The following is a 5,334-nucleotide window of genomic DNA, read 5'->3' on the forward strand; positions in this document are numbered from 1 at the left end:
CTTTTGGCTTATGCTTCCCCCTCCCTGAATAAACCGTTTGTCTCTTTACAACAACTCTAGTCCTGAGTGGATTGTCCCTCAGGGTCACAGGGGCCTGTATTACAGCCCCCCATTACTTCTTTTATTTATTTATTTATTTATTTATTTATTTATTTATTTATTTATTTATTTTTGAGGCAGGTGTTTCTCTGTGTAGCCCTGGCTCTCCTGGAATTCATTCTGTAGACCAGGCTGCTCTCAAATTCACAGAGATCTTCCTGCCTCTGCCTCCTGAGTGCTGGGATTAAAGGCGTGCGCCATCCCCATTGATATTCTCAATGTATCAGTGTATCTTGAAAATATGCTGCCTTTGGGTCTAGCCTGGGTCTCTGCGGAAGGAAGCCTGGAACTTTCTGAGGCCCCCCTTTCCTTAGCACTGAACACAACAGACAGAGGCCTAGGGAGCTCTTGACTACCCCGAGAGACCTAGAACAGTGGTTCTCAGCCTTCCTAACCCTGTCACCCTTTAGTACAGTCCCTCATGTTGTGGGACCCCAACCACAAAATTATTTCCCTTACTACTTCATAACTGTAATTTTCTACTGTTAAGAATCATAATAATACTTGTGTCTTCCAATGGTCTTAGGTGATCCCTATGAAAGTGTCATTTGACCCCCAAGGGGTCATGACTCCCAGGTTGAGAAATGCTGCCTTAGGGTCTTCCATAGGTGCTTTGAGCTTGTGATTTGAGCCTAGTGGTAGAGGTGTACCAGAGGCATGGCCCAAGGACATTCTCCATGTAAATGCCCTGGGTGGTGGAGACCACAATAGAGGTTGCCTCCCAAGGAGCAACACGATTCTAGGCTTGGGGTACAGAGGAAGGGGGTGACACCATCCAAATCCCTAGGGTCCCAGAGGAGCCTATGGGACAGTCAGAGAGGACTTCCTGGAAGAGGTAATCAAAGCAGACAGAAGCATGGTATGATAGAGAGAGTACAAACTTGACAAGCTCTCCCTTGGTGGGGCCAGGGCATCATACATCTTTGGTCTCATGGTCCTTTCTCTCCCTCCTACCCCAGGCTGTCAAAATGCTGACGGGGAGGGGGGCATCCTCCACACCACACACTGCACACTGTGAAATGAATCTAAATCAGCTTCAGCTCATGTCCCTGGAGCAGCAATACGCACCCCCTTCCCTATCCCTCTGCCTATGGGTTCAGGGGAGCTTTCAGATCTCAATAGCCAGGCCTCCCAAGAGAGGCCCCTGGGAACCAGAAAAAAGGGGAGAAAGAAAGGATAAGGCGGGGAGAACTCAAAAGGCTCAAGAGAGGCAGGGGTCATAGGCTCCTGTGAAGAGCCCTCAGCACTGCTAAGGACCTGCCGTCTTGTTCTGATGCCCTTGGTAGTCACCTGCGAGAGCGAAGACAGAGTTTCCTATACTTGGCTGAAGCTTCCTAGGCCACAATCTTGCTGCTGTTTTCCCTAACAAACAGCCCCCAAGGAGTGCCTAGCAGTTGGGTACTTAATGCTACGAAGTCCATTGTCCTTTTCTAGGACCTGTGCTTTGGAGCTGAGATGCCCAGACTCTAGGAACAATGCTCTCAGCCCTAGAAGCTCCCTGTCTTGGGGGCTCCTCTTCCCACTTCCACTGCAGAGGAGGGAATGGGTTAGGAACCAGAGTTCTCCAGGGGAAAAGTCATGGGGGTGGGGCAGCTGGACCACTGCCTATCCACTGTCACCTACATCATGGAGGTAAGGAAAGGGACCCAGGTGGCAACGTCACTGAGCGCATCCCCCACCCCAACAATCCCCCCACTGACACCATTTCCACAGCTGTGACTATAAAGTAACCACAGAACCTTCTCTCCCAGCTCCCAGGCCACCTCCCTCCGAGAGACTGGTTGCCAGCCCCGGGACACAGGAAGTGTCTCTTCCAGAGGGAGGGAGAGAACAGAAGAAGCAGAGCTCTGGTCACTTTGGGTTCATCTCAGACCCAGAGCAAAGGTCTGGGTTATAGGAGGTTCTGTCTGGGTTCTGTTAGCAGACAAGAAAGATGTGGGCTATCCTGGGGTACAGCAGGAAGCCCCAGCTGGGCAGCTGTGAGCTAACTTCTCACCCTGGCCCTGTGATCTCTGTGGAACTGGGCAAGCCATTCACCCTCTCTGGGTCCAGCCTTTCCCAGTGTTCCTATTGGATCCTTACTAGGGTCTATTCTCAGCTGTCACAGCAAAGAGGGTCAGATGGGACTGGGAAATGTGCCTGGCTCACGGGCAGGGACTGGAGTGGAAGCTAGGCTGGGATCCGGGCAGCAATTCCCATCCCTGGGCTCTTTCCCCAGCCCAAAACTGCCCTTTCTTTTCTTTAGACCTGACTCAGGGCCTCAACCCAGAAGAGACCCTTTCATTCAGAAGAGAAGGCTGGGGCCTTGCAAGCTTTGGGGTCTGCTCTGGGCACCCAGGACCCTAGGAACAGTGCCATTATGTCCTAGAACATTGATTCCCACACATGGGCATGCTTGGGGGTGGGGGGAGGCTCAGAAGCAGTCACCTGAAGAGAAGCACAACACAAAGAGAAGACACATCAGACACAAAGGGTATCTAGGAAGATGTGCACTGATGTGTTGGGGCTGCTTTCTCTGCATGTGAGGAGCCAGGTGAGGGGGCATAGTCAGAGCCATTCGGCCTGGGCTGGGGTCCAGGTTGTTCCATATACCAATTCCATGGCCTTGGGCACATTGTCCCACCTATCTGTACATCATTGGAAGAACTTTTAAGAGATGACAATGAGTTCTGAATCCCTGTCTGTAAAGATTATTCTGGTGAGTGATCTATAATTGAGAGACTGTGATTTTATCATAATCATCAAAGCAACAGCAGTAAACAATAATGATGTCGTGGTCAGACTCTCGAGTTTACCGTTCTCAGCATTGTTGCTGTTGTTAGTATATATTCTTCCATTTTTATACACTCTCATCTTTCAGAACATTTTATTTTTTATTGGGTATTTTCTTTATTTACATTTCAAATGTTATCCCCTTTCCCAGTTCCCCCCTTCCCAGAAACCCCCTATCCCATCCTCCCTCCCCCTGCTTCTATGAGGGTGTTCTTCCACTCATCCACCCACTCCCACCTCCCTGCCCTTAGTTCTCCTACACTGGGGCATCTATCGAGCCTTCATAGGACCAGAGACCTCTCTTCCCATTGATACATGATAAGGCCATCCTCTGCAATATATGCAGCTGGAGCCATGTGTACTCCTTTGTTGATGGCTTAGTTCCTGGGAGCTCCAAGGGGTCTGGTTGGTTGATACTGTTGTTCTTCCTATGGGGTTGCAAACCCCTTCAACTCTTTCAGTTCTTTCTCTAACTCCTCTATTGGGGATCCCACACTCAGTCCAATGGTTTGCTGTGAGCATCTGCCTCTGTATTTGTAAGGCTCTGGCAGGGCCTCTCAGGAGGCAGCCATATCAGGCTCCTTTCAGCATGCACTTCTTGGCATCCACAATAGTGTATGGGGTTGGTAAAACACTTTATTTTTTTGGAGACTCTCTTGTAGCCCAATCTGGCCTCAAACTCACTATGTAGCCAAGAATGACCTTGAACTCTTAATCTGAGTGTCACATGATGGGACTACAGGCCTGTGCTAGGGCACCTGCTCTTTCTTTTTTAGAGCCTGCATTTAGTGATGGGCACAGGACTCCTGGACTCAGGCTCCCGGAATTCTAGAACTGGCCAGAAGGTGGCAGCATTTCACCATCATTAATGGGCACAAAAAGTACTCATCTGCCTAGGCAGGGGAGGCAGGGGGCCAGGCTGCACCCACAAAGCCCTCATCATTAAACAGATCTTCTTGTCCCTGACAAGATGGGCTAGGAAGCATTGTGGTGAAGGGTAAACCCCTGGCCTGAGCAGGAGAGAAGGACTTGTCCCTTGACCCACCAGTGCATGACACAGTGGGCTCTGCGATGGGGCTGTGGGAATACCAGGCTCTTTTCTGCGCCCCCCCCCTCCCCCGCCCATCTCTGTTCTCTCATCACATCTTCAAGTCATCTCCCAAGAGTGACCAAGGCAGTTTTGTCTTTCTGAGTATTGACTATTAAGTTTGGGAATGAGCTGTTGTTCAGCCACATAAACAAGGAGGATAAACACTAATTACTTGGTGAATGTGCCAACTGCTGGTTCGGAATCCATCACCTTGCCAAGGCTGAGGCTCAGAAGAGGCTAAGGGAGAGAAGATGGGGGTGTGAGCCAGTCCCTTGGGGGCTGGTAGATGAGGAGTCTACAGGGGTAATTGAGTTCAAATCTCCCCAGGGTGATGAAAATATTTCCAGAGTCCCTGAGATTCACAAGGATGGATAGGACTCTAGGGAAGGGAGGGAGGCAGAGAGGGGGAGGAAGAAGGTAGGGAGGGGGCAGAGAGGGGCAGGGAGGGACAGGGAGATTTTTTTGCTAGGCTCATGGTCATCAATATATAAATAGCAATCGGCCACAGTGTTTTGTTTCCCTGGTGGGCCGTCAGTCCTTGGTAGAGCCTTGCACTTCTTTAAGGTTGGCCCATCACTACCTGAAGACCTTGATGGGCCGCAAGCCCATTGACAATGACCTACCTTCAGGAGGCTGATCTGGTAGTGGGAGGCCTAGCTAGGGGAGCTTGTGTTCAATAGGACTCTACTGGCTTTGGGGTGAGGGCCGTGTCTACAATAGCTAAGAGGTGCAAGCTCAACCAGATATGTTTATTTCCTGGGCCCAGCTGAGACAGAGATACAGGGGTCACTCTGAAGTGACAGGATTGGGGGAAGACACAAGACCAGAGAATAAAACTCCATTCATTCATCGTTGTAGCCTGCCCACTGCCCCGCCATGCCCCCATGCTGTCTGCAGCTGAGGTTCCAGATTGGCAGATTCACCGAAAGGCAAATTAAAAAATGTTATGGAAAAAATTGCAGCTGTATGGAACATGGAGACTTTTTTTTAATCCTTTGTCATTATTCTCTAAATAATACACTTATTTACATGGCACTTACACAGTATCAGATACAGGTAATTGGGAAGTTTTGAAATGTACAGGAGGATGTGTGTGGGATATATGCAAATTCCACAGCATTTTACACACGTAGCTTGTGTGTCTGTGGATCACGGGGGTTGGGTACTGTTATCAATCCTTGCCAGGCACCAAGGGGTGACATTATTGGAGCCATGGCAAGAGGTAAGTACGGGGGGTGGTGGTGGGTGGAAGGGCGGGAGCCTGCAAGGTGGAGGTGACCTAAGTCTAGCTTTCCCCGGGGGGAGGTGAGCTGATGTGGTGTGGTATAGTGGCTGTCTCCACAGAGGCTTGCAGAGCATTTAAGAGGAGATTC

Source organism: Mus caroli, unplaced genomic scaffold, assembly GCF_978045245.1.
Source record: "Mus caroli unplaced genomic scaffold, Mus_caroli_1 scaffold_11, whole genome shotgun sequence".
NCBI classification, from domain to species: domain Eukaryota; kingdom Metazoa; phylum Chordata; class Mammalia; order Rodentia; family Muridae; genus Mus; species Mus caroli.